Source organism: Pagrus major, chromosome 8, assembly GCF_040436345.1.
Source record: "Pagrus major chromosome 8, Pma_NU_1.0".
Taxonomy (NCBI): Eukaryota; Metazoa; Chordata; class Actinopteri; order Spariformes; family Sparidae; genus Pagrus; species Pagrus major.
The window spans coordinates 11,663,690-11,686,195 of record NC_133222.1 but is presented as its reverse complement, the minus strand read 5'-3'; the positions used below and the strand labels follow the sequence as shown (position 1 = coordinate 11,686,195).

The 22,506-nt window shown below is 39.6% G+C and overlaps 1 protein-coding gene and 1 long non-coding RNA gene across 3 annotated transcripts in view; one reads left to right on the top strand and one right to left on the bottom strand.

Annotated features, from left to right (window-relative positions):
• Positions 1-1,191: 1,191 nt before the first annotated feature.
• LOC141000629 (uncharacterized) overlaps positions 1,192-22,506 on the bottom strand; it is a 21,588-nt gene continuing 273 nt past the window's right edge. The window contains exons 2-4 of one of the 2 annotated variants that reach the window (XR_012179559.1): positions 21,459-21,528; positions 3,436-3,560; positions 1,192-1,335 (exon numbers count right to left, since the gene is read on the bottom strand). This is a non-coding gene — a long non-coding RNA (uncharacterized lncRNA). Of the gene's footprint in view, positions 1,336-3,267; positions 3,561-21,458; positions 21,529-22,506 lie in introns of those variants that run through there. The other variant, XR_012179558.1, reaches the window with a different exon arrangement.
• The window catches only part of stra6 (signaling receptor and transporter of retinol STRA6), an 18,007-nt gene continuing 17,910 nt past the window's right edge, over positions 22,410-22,506 (top strand). The window contains exon 1 of the mRNA XM_073472232.1: positions 22,410-22,440. The gene's annotated coding sequence lies outside the window, so the exon portion shown is untranslated. The remainder of the gene's footprint in view (positions 22,441-22,506) is intronic.

The window sequence follows — 22,506 nt, the reverse complement described above, 5'->3', positions numbered from 1 at the left end:
CAATCCTGCACTTTGTATTCCCGCCATCCAACCCAACCACCTTCCTGCGCCTCCAGCGCCGTTTACAAATGCCATATTTTGTTAACTCAAAGAAATGTGCTGCAGGAATGAATACATTAGTCTGAAATGGCCAAATTATAAATACTTACGGCCACTTCAGGTGGGAGCATGCAAGCAAGTAGCGAGCTTAGCATAATAACTAAGCAAGATAGGCTCACAAAATATCAAAAAATTCTTACACCTATTATCCTCATTAAACTGAAAATTACAGAAGCCCTAAAGGGCCATGCATTCATACATTTTATTTCCTCTGTTTACCTGTGATAACGAGTTAATTTCATTTGTTTTCTCGAGATCTCGAGTTATTATCTCGAAATAACAACTGCCGTTTTCCCGAGATAACGGGATAATTTTCTCGAGATCTCGAGATAATGACTGTGATATGATAGGCCTGAGATCATGGAGACGCCCGGGACCTCGTAGCTGGTCAGCTATGTAGTTGACGACGACATCAGGCTCACTTAGATTGCGCCGCCGATATAGCTGAAGCCTTGCTAACCATCTTTTTAGATTACGCACACTAATGTGTATATTATCTGTAATAGCAAGGCACAATGCTATTTCAGCCTGTATCAGGCCTTGATTGAAAAGATATGTGACGCGGTGATCGGTATGAACCTGCTCCTCTGACATTGATACACTGAATGATGTTTCCTGCAATGATTTAATATACTACACTTTTGTTTTGTTTTCTCAAGATCTCAAATTAATTATATCGTTATCTCGGGAAAACAAAGTTTCGTTATCTCAAGATCTCAAGAAAATTATCCCGTTATCTCGGGAAAACGGCAGTTGTTATTTTGAGATAATAACTCGATCTCGAGAAAACAAATGAAATTAACTCGTTATCACAGGAAAACGGTGGAAATAAAATGTATGAATGCATGGCCCTTTACGGCTTCCGTAGAAAATACATCCATACGCTGTTTGAATTCAAGTTTTTCTCTTTTAAGTAACTAAGACGAGCTTAAATGCCTTGTTAACTCATCATAAAAAATAAAACTTGTTAGACGGGAAAATATTCTGACTCTCCATTCTGTTTTTCACCTGCAGCTGATGTGCGCCTGTCTCTCTCACCTCTCGTGTCCCCACCTGCCGTGTCTTCTGTCCCTGGAGTCAGAGTCCTGTAAATCACCTCTGTATCCACATACTGACATCTGACGATCAGTTACTTGAGGCTCCGACCCAGGCCACCTCCAGTCAGCTAATAGGGCCACTTAGCTGCACGGCTGACTGAGCTAACTGGCTAACAGCAGCTAGTAAAGCCAAATATAGCTACAACAAAGAGTACAGAAAGCAGCAGTCAGCAGTTATGCTGCCCCCTTCTGACAAGTTACAATGTCAAAGTTTTACTGTCATGAAAAAAATGACAATTCATGTCCATGTACACAAAACTGCTGTGAAATTGCATATTTTATATATTTTGTATATTATCTTGTAACTAATTGTTTTTACTGCCTACATAGACAGAAAACTCTTTCCCACTTACATGAAAAAGATTTAAAAGCTAAATTAGGCTCTCTTGGTGGAATAAAGGTTGATGAACTAAAAATAAAATAGAAAACATGGATACAACACAAACTAATCTGCAGTAAGATGTCCAATACATCAGAGATACTTTATAATGCCACACAATTAAAGAGATTAAAAAGAGAAACTGAAGAAATTGCGAAAGGTAAAAATAAAAAATCCTTTTAATTCCCAGAATTACAGTAATTAAGACAGAATCAACAGACAGCTCCTCTGACTCCTGCATTCAATGATGTGCTCAGTCTGCAGCACTGAAATAGCTTTCCCTCTACGTGAGCTCTGAACTGAGGGTGAACCTGAGCTTTTTTTCTTCTTCTATTTAAGAGGCCTATCTGTCGACGGCAGGAGTCCTTGCCAAAGACTCTTGGCAGCAAATTTAAAAGACGTTCAATATAAGGAAATCCAACACGATGCAGGTCAAATCTCAACAACAAATGTTGCCTGAAGCCATCAACAACCCCAGACAGCAAGTGATGGTGTAGACTGTCTGGCCCACTGATGAGAAACTGAGCAATCCTGAAATTTCACACTTTCGACACATTCCATGCCATCGCCTAGCATTCAGCAGGTGAAAATGGACAGCAAATGAACCGGTCTAATGGTCAACTAACCATTCAAAATACCTTAGCAACAGTTATAATCCTTCACGCTGCAGACCTGAGCGTCAACCCATGACTTTGCTGTCTTCCAATGAGCTCGCTTCGCCGCAAAGGGGAGGAGGCAGCCTTAGGCAAATAAAGCAGGGACTTGAACAAAGGGAGGAGGCTTCAGAAACACTGGACTGTTGGACGATCAGTATTCCTTCCACATCCACCGCCATCACTCCCCACACTCATTGAGAGCACCATTTAGCGTTGTGTGTAATTATTCTGTCACTTAACAGGCAGACACCATGCTCCACGAATGAGCAGACCCATGCTCGACAATTATCATCAACATTGAAGTCTTTTCCTGGACCGGGGAGCGGATCAGGCGAAAGCTATTTTACACAGATACACATTTTGCTGCCAATATTTCCTATAAACCACAGAGGGAAATATGTTATGTTAACATTCAGAGAGGGGGCAGTCAAGTGCAACACTTTCTCAGAAGCATACGCCCAATGTTAAACCTCCAAATTTTCATCCTCCAGCCTTTCCTCAGAGATCTATATATTTTCCTTCTCTTGATGTTGGAAGTTCAGTCAGCAGTTGAACGGTTCGCTGTATTGATGATTGTACGAAGAAACCCACATAACATGAAAACTGAGAATTATCTGAAGACAAATTTGCATCTTTACAGAGGAACAAAACTCTGTGTTTCTCTTTGAGTCAGATAGTGTGCATGAAAATGAGAAATAACTCATGAGCATGAGCTTGCATAATGTGCATTAGCTGGCCAGAGCTCTACAAACGTCTTCATAATCTTACAACCGAGTGCCTGCACAGCAGCCAGGATCTCAATCAACAGCGAAAATTAAATATCAGTTATAGTTCTGCTGTATTCTGTGCTGGTAACTCATATTAGAGTACAGCATTAACAACTAACAGCTCCAGAGCTCTGTCATTTCTAAGACTTTTATCAACCTTTTACTATAAATACTAAAAAACTCCTCCCCACCACATTCAGTGAGAGAATTAAAAGATCAATTCATACTAATCTACTACCAATTTATATTCAAAAGGGATTTGTCAAAAAGCAATTTAACAAAGTAAACTCCAACAAGTTCGTAAAACTTGACCCAGACAGATCATGTTCTGTGTTCTTAGCTCTTTGTACTCTAATGTACAATCTGAAGCGGAGCCCACACAGCATCACCCAATAACTTCATCCCATTTGGTGGTGTTGTACTCTTTGGCTGCTCACTCTCCCTGTAGGCCTGCAGCTCCTGGAGCTCAATGGAGAGTCTCTCCTCCTGGTGTGTGGGCTGGTGGGTGCAACAGCTCACCTCCTGACTCCTCCGCCCACAGGACTCATCCACTCCACTCTGCCTGCAAATGCAGAGATGCAAACATATGCAATACTGAGGAGATAACAGTCACACTCACAGGAATTTCTTTGTTTGAACAAAGCCAGTCAGGTTTTTTTCTGAGGAGTGTTTTTTCCAATAAACTGTGTGTTACACAACAGGGATTCGTGTTGCCATAGTGCTTTCTAACTGCACAATACGCTATAGGTTAGCATGCATTAACATATCTCATTTAATATATAACCTGATTGTAATCTGTACAGAAGAAGACCTTGGAAAACAGTTGAAGTTAAAATATCACCATATCAGTCGATTCCCCGATTTGTACAAAAAATATGCGACTCACGCACAACCTCGCAAATATTCTGTTAAAGGAGCAACATGTAAGATCTTTGTTAGCATGCCAACCAGCTAGCTCCAGCGGTCTGAGGCTCCCGTGCTAGTGGTGTGAGTTGACAGTGCAGGAATATTTGAGTCAGCTAATAGGACCCCTAGCTACATGGCTCACTGAACCAACTAGGTAATGCCAGCTATAAATAGCAGCAGTTATTATTATTTAGTTAGTTAGTGATTATTTGGAGATACCTTCATATCCTGGTCATTTCTTACAAATTACACCTTTAAGCAAATTAAATCAATAAACGACTCTTCAGAATGTTTAATGTCTTTATACTGTGTGCACTCGTGCAGCAGAGTCTGACCAGCTTTCTCACATTCCTGAGGAGGCAGAGAACCATGCAGCCCTTTCCACTAAAATAACACTGTTGTCTTTCGCAAGATCTTATAAAACTCACTTCCACAGCTCAAAATGCCTGGCTAATCACATGAACAGCCCTCCATCCTCCAAAACCTTTGAACGGCCTAATCAAATATGCTCCCTCTCCCTTCAGAGGCCTAATCCCTCTTAGCGAGGATGTAAGAAACGTGCCACCTGCTTCCAGTCATACAGCTCGAGGCCTGACTGCCCTTGTGACACCACGCTGCACCTTAATCTCATGAACAAATGCATAGCTTCATCCAGATACCACTGCTGGACTTGGACTCCCCACAGAATACATTCATATTCCTACCATCGCTCACCAAAGTCACAATCTTTTCAAATGGCTGGCAGGCTGGGATTAATGGACTTTGGCCCAGAATTAGAAATTAATAAGCACATGAGCGTTTTTCTTACGCAAGCCAAAGACTGTGAACGGACGTAACACCTCACATTTATTAGGCAATCTTATCCTGCGAGAGAAGGAAAGGTTCACCATTTTTCAAGTCGAGTCTAATGAAAAAAATAGCCATAGTGGCCATTAGTAGTTCTGTTCCCATTGTGCCTCCATTGTGAAGGGGGACAACACACTTTCAAAATGTGAAGCTATTTTACATATTGAATGAAATCAAACTGCCTTGAGTCATCTGCACCAGTCAGCAGTGAGAAAGCTATAATTAATAAAATGCAATATCTCCAGAGAGATGTGGCAAGACTGACAATTGACTGTCAGTAGAAAGTTTATTCCAGTAGTCAGAAATAACAGCTGTTGGGAGTAGAGATGGAAACATTCATCACTGCACTCAGTCTGAGACGACCAAAAGAGGTAAAACTAAAATTAGAGAATATGGTATATGGTTAAACAAATTAACTTACAGCTGGACAGTTGGAATAATTATATATTCTTTCTGCACATGCTCGCCACACGTGGAGGTAACATCATAGCTGACGTTGCTTCCGGTAGGCACAAAAACATGGCGGGAGCAAAATAAGACTGGTCCCTGGGCGATACAAGTCTTCAGGGAGTTAAAAATTGTCGATCGACTCGATGGTTGAAACGCAAAGAAGTGTTTGGAAAGATCAATTAAACCAAAAGTGGTTCAGACCCAGACAGACTTATGGGAGAGTGACTGTTGGCCAACATGACTTTCTACGATGTGGATTTGAAGATAACTCATCTGAGGGTCCTGTTCCTACTCAAGAGGACCGCTGCATTACTGGTAAGTTCAATCTTTACAGCTAACGTTAACGTCACAACATTAGCTAAAGTTAGCTCAATAGACATGAACATGAAAAGTGTATTGACAGATGGTGCAAGTGAATGAATAAACTGAATATTCTCAATACAGTTGGGGAAAAAAACTGCCTCTTCTGTTATTTTTCTGGCAGATCAGATGCTTCACAGCGGGCGAAACCACTTTGTGCATGTCAAACAGTTATATTCTGATTAAATGCTTGGAGCGTGTTAAAGCACATTGTTATCGGATCAATTTTTTTAGCGTCCATGTAAACAGTTGGAGTGATTTCAGTCATATTGAAGAAATATTAGGTATTATGTAAACGCAGCTAATGAAAGTAAAGTAAGCAAGTAAATAGAAAACAGAATAAATGAATGATGTCATTGTATTAATTATCATTAGAAATGTGGAAAGTAAGATTATTTTACTTAGGAACAGAGCAAAAAACATATTTTTTAATCAATTGTTTATTTCAAGTTCAATATTTATTTATGTTGATCAATAGGCCTATATTATCACGCTTACGTCTGATGTCATTAACCTTTTAGGAGTATGCCTGCGATGATGTGTACGTTTCTCAGAATTTCCACGGAGCCCGTGTCACCACTCCCGGCTGAGAGGATGACACAGTATATCTGATATGTATGAGAATACATTTTGCATGAAGCATCAAACTGCACTGAATTGCACTTGACGTGTTAAATTCTCTGCAGTATCAAAATGCTGCATACATGAAAACACAATTTAATGAGTTAAAATCAATCTTGTATGTTGTGTTAAAAGGAGCACAGTGCTGTCATCTTCCACAAACTGCCTACACAATGTTTTCAGGATCAAATCCGACCTGGCTGGGATCCGAGTGCACTGAGAAAGTAGAGCAGTAGTGCTCAGATGGATCTTTGTATTAGAGTTGCCTTTAATTTGCTGTTGCAGTAGCCCATTCAAGATAACATGGGTTGTTTAAACAAGGATGGAGATGTCAGGCTGCATTAGCATCCGGGCAGACTCTGCACCCAGAGGATTCAGCAGTGCCGGGAAAATCAGTCATTAAATTTGCAGGCGCTCCGCATAGCTCCACTGTCTGCTTATGGGATGAAGGACGGCGTTTTATGGCCAGGATGCATTTACCACAGCACTGGTTCATATTTCTGATTCACCTCACAGATAAAGAGTCGCCGGGAACATATGACACAAAGGCCCAGGATGGTTTTGATGAAGTTAAGTTGTGCAGAGAGGGGTAATATTTTCTTATTTCTGAATTTTTGAAAGGGATAGTGCGCCATCTATGAACAGTGGGGTCCTGAAAGTGCCCATTCAATATTTACAGAATACTAATGAGACACCGGCTACCAGGGACCGTTCTAAAAATACACATCTGGTTGTGGTTCATTCCTAGTTCATCTTTGTACATTTGTTTTATAGTTGTGGATAAGAGATATGCTCAAATTATTATACTGTAGGCTTTAAAGGTGCAATATGTAAGAATTTTAGTTTAACACATTGAAAAAATTGACTAAAATTATAAACAGAAAGTGACAAAATAAAAGTTTTGATGCTATGTCAAAGACGTCTGTGTACTGTGATGCAGAGATGTCTACTGAAGTTAGCATGCTAACCAGCTAGCACCAGCCCATCCCTTCTCGTAATCGCTCACTGCACAGCTAACTGAACTAACTAGCTAACTGCAGTGACCATTAGCAGCAGTTAAAATACTCTGGTGATATGCTGCCCCCTATCTGTTTGGAGTATGAATTTGTGAGGTGGCCACTTCTTACATATTGCACCTTTAAGAACCGTTTACATGAAGGGTGCATTTCAAAATAAAAGCCTGGCGCCATTATAAGGTCATCATTTTTGACTAAATTATTAAATGAAAATCAATGAAGTTCTGTGTGAAAGTCAGAAGACACTTAGCTGTGCACTCAACAGTAATAGAATACAACTAATTTATGATGCCTCTAATAAGTTTTTCTTATTGTACTGGGCTCTATTATACTGAAAGGTGTTTCTAATACTCTGCCCCATTATATTTCATTAGATTGTACAGGTGTACGTAATAAAGTATGTATATTTTTAACATTATTAATAATGTGAGGCACTTTTATTAATAATAAAAGTGCCTCAGAGCAAAGGCTGCTCATTGTTCTATAAACAGAATTGAAAAGAGGACTGCAAAACAAACTGCAACTTGCAATTGATTAATCTATTCATGTTTGTTGTTGTGGCAGCCATTATTACAGTATTCACAGTTGTTGCTCTGCCATTATGTTTTTGATTGCTGCCGTGATATTTGCCACTCTGCCGGCAGTTTTTTTCAGCTGCAGGCAGCGAAAGCGTTGACTTTATTTACAGCCTCTTTGTTCATCTATTGTAAACAAAAGATTTTTGTTGTTTCTCATTTTGAGTGCCCTTCCCCCGTCTACCTTTTGTCTCTGAGAGCCCTGGTTTGTTGTTAGAAGCCTTCAATTGGAGCCTGGCTGGCCTGCCCCCTCTCTCTTGCCTCAAAGCCGGCTGCAGATGAAAAATTTATGACTGTATGCCTTGAAAACCTCAGATTCCATTTGAAGTGCTGCTGTTCCTCTGATGCTGCCCCCACTGATGGCGACTGCGTCTGACGCCTTCATTCGACCGGCGCTTTTCCTCACAGTGGGAGTGCAAATCAGGGAGAGAGGGTGGGACGGTGTCCGTGGCTTTACACTCCTTCACTGGTATTCACTAATCAAGGACCGATTTTTCTTGACTTTGTGCAATGAAAAGACATTGATTAGCTGCTTTTAAAAGCCACTCACTGTAAAAATCGCCCCCACACGGCTCTCTCACAATACAGCAAGGTGTCTGCATTATTTTCTAGCTTTTTGTGTTATGTTTGGATAAAATCATTTATGCCCAGTTAAATGTGCCAGCATGTTCAAGACCCTCTTTGTAATACACTGGCATTTAAATAAAATCACATTTTACACTCAGTATACATCATATTAAAAGCCAAACATTGCAGTGGGCTATTTTGACATGAATAAGATACTTTTTCCATATTCTCATGGAGGTGTGACGATTAATAATGGCAAGATTTGTAATACAGATTGACTCTACTTTTTAAAGACAACATGAAAAAAATTTAGATAGAGATTTTTTTGGTGCAAGTTTTGTTTGTTTCTTCTCAAAAATGGCCAAGTCTCTTGAGGAAAGTCACATTTTAGTACATTTTCCAAAAGAAATGTCAAAAGGAAAAGGTAAAAAAGGGGGTCAACCTAAACATTGCAATACCCATTAATAATTCTGAGAATATTCATACATTTTTAAAATTTTAGACACTCAAGCTGAAGCTTTTAAAAACTGCTGAGAAACAAATAAAACTCGGTTAACCGGAAGAGGAGCAACATGATGGGACAGATGTGCATTATTTGGATTTTATAATCTTCATTCATGCATTTTGTGTAGCACTTCAGATATGATAATCACACTATTTCAAATAGCTGTAAACCACATCTCTCATGTGGCAATTTAATCAGCGTAGTGACAATGACAACCCCTGCTCAGGGGCCGAGCATGTGGGCGTTGTTTCCCAACGCCTCTGCATCTGTCAGCAACCTGAAAAAGATGTTTTCACACCTCCTTTTGTGGAATACGCTTATAGAGGAAACAGTATGCTAAGGAGGGAATGAGTAACACAATATATGTTGATTATGGTATTATCATTCACAACCATGTTCATATTAGCAAAATAAGAGATTTATCGAACTCCTCGGCAGGATGGGAGGAGGACAAAATAGGTAGTTTGCTTTTAAATTTGAGCCACGTAGTACCATTTACAGTATATAGAAAAATATCAGTCATTTACATTTGACTTAACACTAAAGTATAGAAGAATTCTTGTGTTCAAAGACCTTGGCAAGTCCAGCTCTCATGCATCGAGTCACATTGGTTCCTAAGCAACAGGTAATTTCACAACACACACCGCCTTACGTGCAGCAGAAGCTTTTCATAGCGGGGTTTCAAGCCAATCTAAAGTCACATCAGAAGGCAACCTTGAGCCTCTCAATACTGTTCAAACCTCTGTTCAGAGCCGGGGAGGGGGCTGATGTCACACTTGTCACTGGAATAATTAGTTCAGGACAATGGAGCACAATGAAGCAGCATTCATCTTCAGCAGCAAGGTCTTCTCCTGCGCCACATGAATCGACATTCCCCTGCACAACCTGCGGTCTCCAGGCACGGGCTCAGGTTGCCCAGTTTAAACGGTTATGATGAAAACCGACCTGTCACAGGATCTGCATCAGCTTTTTAAAGTTATCAAAATATCCAGGCAAAACCTCAATGATTCAGCAAGAGTGTGTGGTAACATCATACTGTGAGTGGAGTCTATTCAAAGGTAGCTGGATGTGATAAAATGAGGTTAGTCTGGGTATTGCAGTCCGTTGTCCTGCTGAAAATACCAAAAATAGTAGTTGCAACTACAGCGCCCAGTTCGTTTAAGAAAGGACTGATCTTTTTTAAATAAATCAATATATTTAAGACACATTTTGACAAGCTCATTTGTCCTCAGTAGGGACTTTTCTTTGGGGCAATTAATGGGAAGATGTAAAGTATGAGAGATTGAATGGTATTTGTTGACAATAAGAAAAACACTGAATATCAACAGATTTGTCCCTTATGTGTGTGTTACTAGTATGTGTCATGTTAGGCCGATAGTGTGCCGTAATTCTTAGTATCTTATCAGCTGAACATACTGATAATCTTAAAAATCTGTTTCCTGCATTGACCTTGAGAAGGTCCAAATTTTGACACACAAACAAGCCAATCAATAAATTACAAGAATAAGATAAAACAAATGACCTAATTTAGACCTTTTCCAGGTAAGACTGATAGTGTTAATACACATATGATAATGTCTATGTTGTTTATGAGTTCATCTACCTTTTAACTAATTGAGTAGTTGATATTAATTGTTCTTGTTCTTAATGTTTTTTACAGTATGGTTACTGACTCTCTCGTATTTCAAATGCCCAAAAAAGAGACAAAAAACACAGTAATAAAAGTTAAAGAGAGATTTGATAGCAAGCATTTTAAAACAAAAATGTCTATAGATAATATCATTATTGTGAATTTGTTTTTGTTTTTGTGAAAATCTGATATCGTGACAGCTTTATACCAGAGCAGCACTGTAGCGCCTGAGTGGACTGCGGCCATCGTTAATGTTATTAGTTACAGCTTGCACTGCGTCTATTATGATTACAGTTTGAGTTAAAGGTCAAAATTTGAGGATAAAGTTACGTGTATATATAAAGTAAAGCATCTAATAACATTTAATGGCACTTTGTATGCAGGAATATAGTAGCCAGCAATCTAAAGCAATTCAATTAATATGGATTTATTCACACACTATATCCTCCTGTCAGTACAGAATGTAGCTGTTATTAGATGGCGGGAAGTGAAATGGTCTCCTTACCCTTACCTGGGACTCTGAACATGATAAATCTGATGGGTTTTGGGGATTCAACAAAAAAAGCTCTGTGCTGCTGCTGATGGACAACAACACACTACTAGCTCAGTCTCACGGGACTCAGGACTAGTCAATAATTCAGAGCAGGGCGAGAAATTTTATAAGGAGGCAGAAAGATAGTGGACAGTAAAGCAGGGAGTAGATGTGGGGGAGTATGAAGGCTAACTCCGGGTTGCCTGTTTCTGACCCAGAGCAATAACATGTCAGCAGAGGATTTCAGGGATTCTCGCTGTCAATCAACAAAACACTCAGTAGAGGGTGAGCGGTCAGTATGGAGTGCAGGAAAATAACAATTTTTCTTCCATTTTCTCAGAAAAACACATGTTACATGAGAGAATATGTGAAAGAATCCATTTGCTACAGGAGACAATAGACAGTGGAGCACTGATCTGTGTCAGCAGCATAAATGCAAATTACTGCAGCGAATATTTGCATGAGTTGCTGTTAGCAGCTTAATAACAGTGTGAGCGATGATCGGAGATATTAAACTGGCCAGCAGCATGTGTACAACTGACAACCAGCCTGACAAATGACAGAGATAATGATCTACAAAAAAATAGATTCAGCACAGCGGAAAAATACAAACGGGCAATTTGAAACTTGAAGTGTTGTACAAGAACAAAGTCCTTGTTCTTACTCGGAGAAAAGATACGGATTCTGATAAGTTAAGGATAAAAACATGTTTAATTATAATTACTACAGGCAGTAAAGGAGTGTTTATTGAACCACAGGTGAAAACAAGAAACCTGGTCAATAAATCACTCTACTGTAGCTGCGTTTTCTGTTGGTTTTCAAAAGCTCACATGTAATGAGAAATACTCTGCACTATTATGTTTTCAATCTCAATGACCCAGCATTCGACGTACACACATTTCACGACACAGTCCAATAATTTACAAAATCACAGCCTGATACCACAGAATAGATGTTCTATCAATGTAGGAACAAAGCAAACAGCCACAGGCGTGTAACTTCTTAAAGCTGCTGCCTGCTAAATAAAAGGAGGAGACTCGTGGTGCCTGCACAGCTCTGCTCTCCAGAGGCACAAATTCCCAGCAGGTATGAGGAGGATCTTTTGTCAGGATCAGGGTACACTTTGAAAAATAATAACGCTTTGTAGAGTTTCCTTATCTGTTGTGCATATCAAACGCCTATAAATGGCAGAGTGATGTTGAAACTCAAAGACTGTTTCTCCATCTTCAAAATGGAGAAAATACACAAAGTATTTGTGATGCTTTGATGATTTTTTTTTGTAAAATGTCACACAAATAATCGTTTAACTGCACCTGTGCATCACAAACAAATTTAATTTTAATGGAAATTAGGCACAAGAAATGTATCCGCTCTCATAATCAGCTACAATAACAACACTTCTGAATTGACGGCACCTTTGGGGTCTGTTAAGCAAACTGGCCCTGAAGTGCCACTATCCTTCCCCCATATGCACGCCACCTCCCATCTACTCACCGGGGCACGAACATGCAAATGACAATCTGCTGCCGTACTAATTAAGGTCTAGGTCACGTGAAAGAGAGCTGCGTTACTCCTCGAGCTTGAGGAGGCGTTTTTATTATCCAATCACACAGCGAGTAGCCTGTCGAGGAAGGTAAGGACCGTGATGATCTGAAAAGTCTTTGAAGCAGCACTCTCGAACCTTGGAATAAAAAATAAAAAAACACAAGAGGAACATGATACCATATTCTGCCCTGCCCATACTATGCCCACAGGGGTTTTCTCCCTGGCTTATCATCAAACCTCTCCGGGAAACATGACTCAGTTCTCCATGGACGTCATCTGGGGAATCGATAGCATGATGTCACTGTGACAGCAGGTGGATATCAAAACCAATACTGATAATACATCAGGGAAACTATGACCGCAAATGCTGTAACATGATACTGGGCGGATATTCCCAAAAAGAGGACAGAAACAATCTTGCTAAATGATTTCAATGTTTCTTTCTCCTACGTGGAGGATTCATTAGTGCGCTCTGCAGAAATAACATCACATATTGTCGACAAATTACAGAGCAGGTTTCCTGAGCAGAAGGTGACACAAATGTTGCTGTGACAATCATCTCCTGTCTTTAAGAATCACCACTCTCTTTTATCATCTGATCCTTACTCTGAAACACATCAGTTCGGATTATCTAAAACTTCCATTTCATCACTTACCTGTTTCAAGTCAAACACTTCAGTCGAGCACGACAGCAAATACTCGAGTTTAAGCATCACACGATGTTGTATTTTATAAATTACGCAAGCCTTTTCTTGTGTCAGACAGTGTTTACCAAAACCTTATTTATGGCTGCTAACATTCCTCCTTTAGTGTCGGATGAATACACGCGTCTTTGTTCAGGCGGTGACATGTGGAGAGCAGCCTTTTGCTAATGGAGTCTGGCGTGAGTGATCTTTGCAGGAGACCTGCGTGGTCTGACGGCACTACGGTCTCACTGGGATTTACCGTCAGCTTCAGAGAACATCAGGATTCCCGCGCGTCTGGCCATTTGTGCCAAAGTGACTTTTACAAATCATCACGCTGACCACATCCCTGTGTTCAAAGCAATCACTGCAATCCATTAACAGTGACAGGGGTGATTGGTAACCCAAAACCAAACCAGACTCTGCACTATGCAAATCAATGTATTATCTACACCTTTATGTGTTACATAGCCATCATAGCTATTTACAACTAAGGTTATAAACATACAACATGTAAAAATATTCCCTGTTGTTATATCAAACTATGATAACACATCAGCCGCGTAACATTTCCTTATCTTTTTTCTGTTATAACTTGTCCGACGTGTTCACAAGTTACTGAGTTTATCTCGGACAACAGCAGCTTCAGTAACACACCTCAAAATAAGAACGTTTTATGACTGCGGGTCAAAATCCTTCCGCTGACAGGAGACCAGGTAGAAACTGATACCTGTGTTGATAAGAGACCATCTTTCCTATGCTGCAATAATTTGTTTTATTAAAGTAAAACAGATCAGATTGCGTTTTATCCCAGTGGAAGCAATGTGATCCTTAATATTGATCCAGTTCAGCAGCTACCACTCAGTAGGCTCAAACTCTGGAATGATTGCTACCGTTCTCTCCAAAACTGCATCAAAACATACTGGAATCACTTTAACCTTAAATTTTGTTAGGAAATGAATATTTTCATTGCATTACAGATAGGACACATGTCTTCTTTTTGTGAAAAACAATCAAAGAATCATCACTCATAAGGTCTTCCTGCACAAATAAAGGGTAAATAAATGTTGGTAACCTCATCTCCCTGTAGTATTTACAGACGTCAGGTTGAACTTGTTTTTGTGGGGGATGCAATGTGCAAGCCATGCCTTCAGCCACGCTGACTGGCTTAGTTCATTCAAAATAAATCAGGAATTCAATATTGGACTGTACGTCAGTGAGCTAAAAAGCCTTTCAAGTCATTCGTTTGAGGATATTCACGATTATCCCGATAATGAAAATCCACCAGGATATTTTTTTTGTGTGTTTTTTAATATGAGCCAAGATAAAAATGTTTTATCATCCCATCTCTAGCTGAGACCCAACGATATGCAGTATATACTGTATTTAGACCGGAAAATCCATTAAAAGCTGTTATTGATAACATTCAGCCACTAAACGTGGCACACCATCTCCCCGCTTCCTTTGCCTTCATGTCACACGGCTGTTGTTCAAATCCTCTGTCCCCTTAAGCAGTTGCCAGTTTGTTATAGCACATTGCTAACACTAACCAGCTCACACCAACGCCAGCAAACGCTAACATCTATAATAACGTTAACTTCGCTAACACTAGCCAGCTTAAGGCATCACAGTATGCTGGGCGCGTGCTGTCAGCTATTTTTACGTTTTTTTCCCCCCACAAACTGGCAACGACAAAGACTGTTGATCAATGTTATTAAGGAAAATAGATACTTTTATTCTGCACCTTTCCACAAACTCCACAGATGTATTATTTAAAAAAAAAGATTTGCCTACATAAAAATGTTATCAATATGACCTTTAACTCCCACAGCAACACAAAATACAGCCTAAAACTTGAGTTAATTCAACATTTCTCTGACACAGCTCATCAATATTGAAAGATCGCAAGCTTCAAAAAGGTAGTATATATGGCAAACTAGTGTATTTTATGGCATTGTATTATAATAATATCCCGCAATTTTATTGTACTTGCAAATTCATGCCATCCATTATAATTATGACCGAAAGGAAAGATAAAAAACCCTATGTAAATCAGCCAGAGTTCCACTTGTGTGGCCAATGAGTGGGTGGTCATACCATCACCTTTATAACGCCTCCTAATGTAGCCTGAGAAACATCCCAACATCACAGAAATGTTCTCTCCGTGTCTTCTTGTGCATGGCAGGATATTCCCCACAGCTGCTGATAACCGAGACAAGCTCTTGATTCAGCCTCATTCCAGCAGAGACGTGTGAAAGTCAAGCATCTCTGAACACACAGAGAGACGCGTCTGCAGCTTCAGACGATGAATACATTATTCATCAGAAAAAAATCTAACGCTCGCAGACCGGGAGGCATCGTCTCTTATGAGAACTGGTCAAACTCAGGCCCTGTGGCACAAATGATGCTCTGCTGAAAGGCATGCAAAATAACCAGATATTGGATTTACAAACCCCATGGAGGAGTCATTTAAGGTTTGATTCTGGCAATGGAAAATACACATTACTTTGGATTTTTATTCCAATATCATATTAAACGTTTCCTCTTTTTAACACAGCAAACATGATACTCAAGTAAAGGTTGGACACTTTAAGAAAAACTACACACATGACACAAAATCTTTTGCGCTGAAAGAAAGAAACCTGAAACACTAAACAGTATTTCTCTGCTCTCAATGAAGGCTTTTGGGACAATTTGTCAAATCTCTCATTTTGATAGCAATTATGTTAGGCATGCTGGGGTGAGATTTCATTTCATAATTAAAAGCTCTGAGATGTGAGAAATGCAAATCCTCCATCAGACTGAGACAGGACATGTTGCTTTGACTGGCAAATACATATTCATAGCATGTATTCTGGGATAAATTATGTGTGTGTGGAGCTTTTTGGCAAAAAAAAAAGAGATGACATTACCTTTAATTTTGGAGACATTTGTTGTTTTCCTTGATTTAAAAGCCAGATTTAAACGCTACATTTAGTTAATTGACTTTTCCTGCAACCTGAGCAATGAAATATGGTTCTCAAAGAGCAAAGCACAAAAAAAGCAAAAAGCAAATTGTGCTCCTGATTCCAGGAAAAACCATTAAAGGTCATGGCAACATATCAATATGACTGAACTTTCAACCCTCCAGTTTTGTAGGTAATGAGATAAGACTGCAACATCCGAAATTCAACAACAAACCAATAATCCTCCGCACACATGACACCACATTTCCAAAGCCTTTAAATTCATGCTCACACAGACCACCCAAACACACACACACACACACACACATGCACACAGAATGACAGAATAGAGGCCAAGGCAAGGACATCATCTATCACGCTGACACCTACAACACCCCAACTAAAACAGACATCAACGCACACACACAAAAAACACATATACCATCTCAAAGAGCAATAAACACCTCACATCAATAACGGAGAGAATCTTTCCCCTGCATGCTTTACAAACTGTGTTTCATGCTCTTTATCTCACCCGGTCAGCGCACTACAACACAACATACAGTTATATACAACAAGCTATTATTAGTGGTTATTAGTCCACCTGAACAACAGCCCTGCGATAAATCCTTCCATTGTGAAGCTTTGAATGATGGAAAATATTGATAAATTAATAATTTACTTGCAGTGTATATTATTATAAAGGTGATATTTTGTCCACCCCCATCTAAGCACATGAAGGGGACATTAGTTTACAAGGTGTACCTAATAAACTGGTAAGCTAGTTTAAGTGGATATATGATCTCTAAAGTATTTCCTTAGTAATCAAGTTTAAACTCTCATTTTAAGATAAACAGATCATGAAAATCAAATTAAATTCTTGAGTGTGTGTGGTGTGTTTGCCAAGGTGTTCTCCAAATGGTTATATAAAGAGGATTATTACACAGCAACTCAGACTGTGTGCGACCCTGTCTCCCTGCCATAAATTCAAGCCGCTTGTCAGGCAATCGCAGCAGGAACGTGACAGACTGAGCGCTGCACACCGGTGTGTCTGCAGCAAAGTGATCATGACCACTTTAATAACTATCAGGAAGATTTGTACTTGTCACCGGCTCCTTACATATAACGTCCCGTTCCCTGCGCTCATAAGCAGGGAAATAAATCTTTCACTCCCGGGCTAACACAATAACAGTGATATATCAAAACAGAAATGACCCGCAGGACTGAAATTGATTTTTTTTTTCTTCTAGAGGCCATTTAGGTTCAATCAGCCTTAGATGTCAGAATGCAATATGGAAGCTCATCTACCATTAAAGTAGATTATTAAAATCCGTTACAGAAACAGAGAGTGATCTGCATCAGCTTTACACATTTAATCACACTAATCACCTGTATGGTTTGAGCACTCTGTATGTTAGTTACACGGTCGTGATCAGAATCACAGGTTAACATACAGACTGCTGAGGTTAAAACATCTACCCACTGCTAACATCAACGAGCTAGGCTAAGTTAGTTAAGTTGCTATTTTCCAACTTTTTGAATGGAATGGAAAACTTCACAGCCGATGTTATCTCATGGGAGGGTGTAAAAATAGCAGCATGATATTAAGGGCATTTCGTTTGTCGTTTCAAATAGATTTTAAGCTTTTCACGTCATCTAATGTTGTCCACATTTTATGACATTTGAACATGCAGAAAAAGGTGGATGGTAACCATTGTCCGGTGACCTTTGTGGTCATAGTCAAGAGACCTTAGTCGTCACGGTATCACCAGGTTAAGGCACCAAAACTACTTGGTTAGGTTTGGGCAAAGATCATGGCCTGGATTAAAATACGTTTGTTAAGTTAAACTAGACTGGCCCTCAGTAGAACGCATACCTCCGCCAAGGCCAAGGCCCAATAGTCCCCTTTAATTCAATCAAGCCTAAAATAGCCTAAATGGGGTGTACTCTGGGTCAATTAACCATCACTGGCATTTTCTATGGTAATAGGATGGCTCATCCTCTTTCTTAGAGCGATCAGGTAAGCGACTTTATCGAGTGACAAACACTGTTATCATTGCTTATCCCAATGCTTCTAAAGCCTTTAAAGTGACAGTTTCCCCCAGTAAACTCCCAAGTGACCCTCCCAAGAAAGTCGTGGATACTACGTCACCTGACATTGTTATTTTCTAAAGACACACAAAAAGCTTAATGCGGACTTAATGACACACCAAGAGAAAAACAAGGGTTGTTTAACACAAAAGTGTTGACTTAACATATTATTAATATGCCATTTGGTGACTGTTGTCAAGGGCTAGTTGTGTTAAAACTATAACAGGAAAAACAGGACGAAAATGCAATGCAAATGCAGTGCAGTGTTCATGGGCTGCATATAGCTATGACGTGTTTCAGTCTAGCAACGCCGGCCCTCAGATCACAGTCAGCTGCTGTTATGGAAACGCCTACCCAAAGGTTTGACGCACAGACACCGTTTCTACAGATTTGTCCAAAAACAGAAAAATGAAAAACTAAGCACGATTGCTGTGCTGACAATAAGTGAGGAGAGTTAAAATGTCTGTCGCCAGCGCCACAACAATGTGAACAATACATATGCTGTCATTATATCTAGACTTGGGCTGTGTGCCAAAGTCTAAATTGATGATTAAACATTATAATCTCAATCCAAGCCGTTTTTAACCAGACAAAATGTGAAGCATCGGGGTGCAGAGTGAAGGTGCTGGAACGTGCTTACACTGACTGAATTTTTCTGAAATTCACAATTGGCCGACTCAATTGAACTTCATTACAGCTGTCAACAGAGATAAGCAGTTCTTTCATGTCCGCTCAAATGTACATGTTTTTCCACCTCGAACACACACAAATCCAATTACGTTCTAATTGAGTGTTACAAGGCTCATTGATTATGACAGAGGCAGTGCAGCAGACTGAGCCGGAGAAAAGTATCCCCAGTAATTAGCCCCCTCCGCACCCAGGAGGTATGATTTAATATTGAGGCAATATTTCTCAGTATTACTCAATTTGAATCGACTGTGCCAACAATGAAATTTTAAAGTTTATGGAGCACAAAATAAAGGTTAAAAGAATGACAGATTTAGATTTTCAAGGCAGATACAATTACATTTGTTTTATTCATCTGAGGAATCTCAGATAAAAAAAAGGAGAAAAACTTAAAATCTCCAAACTCCTGTGACTTCAATGACTAATACAATTTTAATTTGGATAATGTCAGTTACAGAATTCATTCGCTGTATGAGGACAGCTGTGATAGCAGATTGCTCACTCAGTTGCATGTTTTTCAAAAGAAAAACTGGAGTCAGCTAGTTAATAATTATGATGGTGTGCTTTGCCTCATGGTATTATTACTTTGCTTCCTCGAGAGTGACTTGGAGTCAGAGTTCAATTTGACCAAAATAGACTGTGTTACTAGAAAACAGCAGTCTGAAGAGCCTGTATACTCACTTGCTTTCATGGAGAGGTAATAAGAAGGTCACCTTTGCTGGTGTGTGGAGGAACAAGTCTGGACTCTTTCTGATGCATAAAAAAGCTCTCTTGAGATTTCCACTTCACTGTCAGTAGCAGGAAGCTAGACACGAGAAGAATAACAAACGGCTTTTGAATTCAAATGAATGGTCATGTACTGTATTTACCAGCTGTGTGAGCCCTGAAGGTAAAATCCCGAACTACAAAATGTGTTGCTCCGAAGAAGATGATCAAGTCTTTATAAAAGTCCAGAATCTAATTGGCCAACAGAGACAATCTTTGTCTCTCAAGACTGGCAAATCAGTGACAGAAAGTGGAGTCTGGCTATAAATGGATCTGTGAAGGGCATCTTTGTTCTCCTGATATAAGGGCTCCAAAATCACAAGAAGCTAATCTCAGTAGTGACATTTTGTATGATAAGCGCTGCAGTAATATGTGGGGCTGGATTTCAGACGTTCTCCTCCTGGTTTTGGAAAACTCCAGAGAAATAAGATACAAGTATGTCTTACCAACTGGTCTCCCTTAGGAGTTACTCGGCACTCACCTCCACAAAAAATGAGTTAATGTTATTCAGAAACAGTTTGACTTCAGTGAACACCAGTTGCCCTGAATGAATCAAGAGAGAGTTGCAGCGAGGCCATAATGTGACTGCGTTGTTAGGAATCTTCTCCCTTAATGTCAGAAACTACTAAATATTTCTGGGGTTTAATAATTAAAGCTTTATCAAGAGCGTTTAGATGGCTGGTTGCTCCATCTATGTCCATGGCAATATTTGGAGTAGCTCCTCTGGATGTTCACTTAAGCAGAGCCCGAGCTCATGATGTTTCTATTCACTCACTTCTGGCCAGAAGGCTCATCTTATGTAGATGGAAGGAATCTTCACCTCCAACATGTGGTCACCTCCCCCTGCTCATTCAGTAAAAGAGAAAAGACATTTCCCGGTATCCCTGCCCACTCTATCAAATCAGGACAGAGAACTCTATAAAGAGGCGGTCCTGTCAGCTCGGGAATGCACCGAGAGCAGGATCCTCCTGTTTGCTGCACAACACAATAAATCAGCTGCAATTAATTCAAAATTCTGCTGCAAGAGTGCTGACTAAGACCAGACGGAGAGTGCACATTACGCCTATTTTAAAGTCTTTACACTGGTTGCCTGTTAATTTTTGTATTGATTTTAAAATTACTGTATTAGTTTATAAGGCGCTACATGGCCTTGCACTGGACATCACTAAAATGCTTTTCATTTATGAGCCATTTATATTTTATATAATTGTATTGACATTTTAATGTTGTTCTTATTATTCTTATCGTTGTATTTTTTTAAATCAAATTTTAAATGCAATGTTTTATTTCTATAATTTTTTTTCAATCACTTGTAAAGCACTTTGAATTGCATTTTGATTTGTTTGAAAGGTGCTGTATAAATAATGTTTGCTGTTTGATTAATTGATTATGTAAAATTATGTCATTTCATCAAGGGATCACCTACGTGCTTCTTTGCTACATGGCAACCATTTTTAATATTTGTGGCAAATATGGAAGCTAAAAACTTGCAGTGAAGGACGCTATGCTCCCCTACATGCATGTTTATTCTTTTATTGTTGTTTTTTTTTATTTTTCGCTCTCTTTTTGGTTTCTTTTTGACTGGTTTGGTTTTCCTTGTTTGTTCTTACGTTGACAGGTGGGCGGGTTTGTTTTTACCGGATCTGTGTTTGTTTATTAGCACCGTGTGTGATTTGACAAATTCATAATTATGGCAAAGAATTATTCACCAGCTTTTGTGACGGTGCAAATCTTACCCAAACTGATCTGCACAAGGGTCTTCAGTACACCCCGAATTGTTCTGAAGGAATCACCTTCATCACCAGGCTGTAGATTGAGACACAGGGAATGGATGTCCTTGTTAGTTAGCTGAACTTCAGCATTCAACCTTCTTCACTTCCACTTTTATGGGATTTCACTGAATTGTGACAATACCACTGTAAAATTGGAAATATGTATCGTAATATGCAATATGTTGATGCAACGGTCAGGAACAATCTTCTGAAATGTCAAAAGAGCAAAAAAAACCAGCATAATGTCACAAAGGTCATTGAACTTGTATACATAACATTAAGACACATATAAAACACAAACTAGCACCTGGAGTCAAAAGCCTAAAAACGCCCAAAATCTAAAAGGCCTTTTTCATTGTTTGCTTATAATTTAATCAATATATTACAAAATGTCAGCATTCCTCAGTCTTGACTTGAACTTGACCACATTAGTCACCTCTATAGGTTTCACAACAACAGTTTGCATGCAGCAGCACTTTTATGATGATCTCACCACAACAAGATAGAGACAGGTCAAAGTCCCACACACTGCATGTGAGGTGTCCAGGAAAAATGAAAAGTTGCTCTTGAGATTGTTGTTTTGTATTTGTTTAATTATTGAGCTTCTGGGAGGTGGCTGTGTGGTGGAAGGGGATGAAAACGAGTCATTAGAGGCTCTCCAACACCAAAAGACAACCAGACAGCCAGCAGAAGATTAACACAAGGTAAGATCCAACTTCTTATACTATATGGTGCAATTTGTAGACTAGGCTGCAGTGTGTGCATGTTTGGGGACATTAAAGTACCAAGTATGATCAGGTAACGCACAAACCTTAAAAGCATCCATGCCTGAAATGTATGGATTTATGGTGCTTTACAAAATGAGCTGTTGGTGTCAGCAGTCCTGCTCTGACATTCATCGACCTTCCACGCCTACCTGGAGCTGCAGCACACCTGCAGGCGGTCGGTAAGTAGCCTCGCATCTCCAAACTAATAAAACTGATTAGCCAGTGTAGATGATATTAAGTATGTC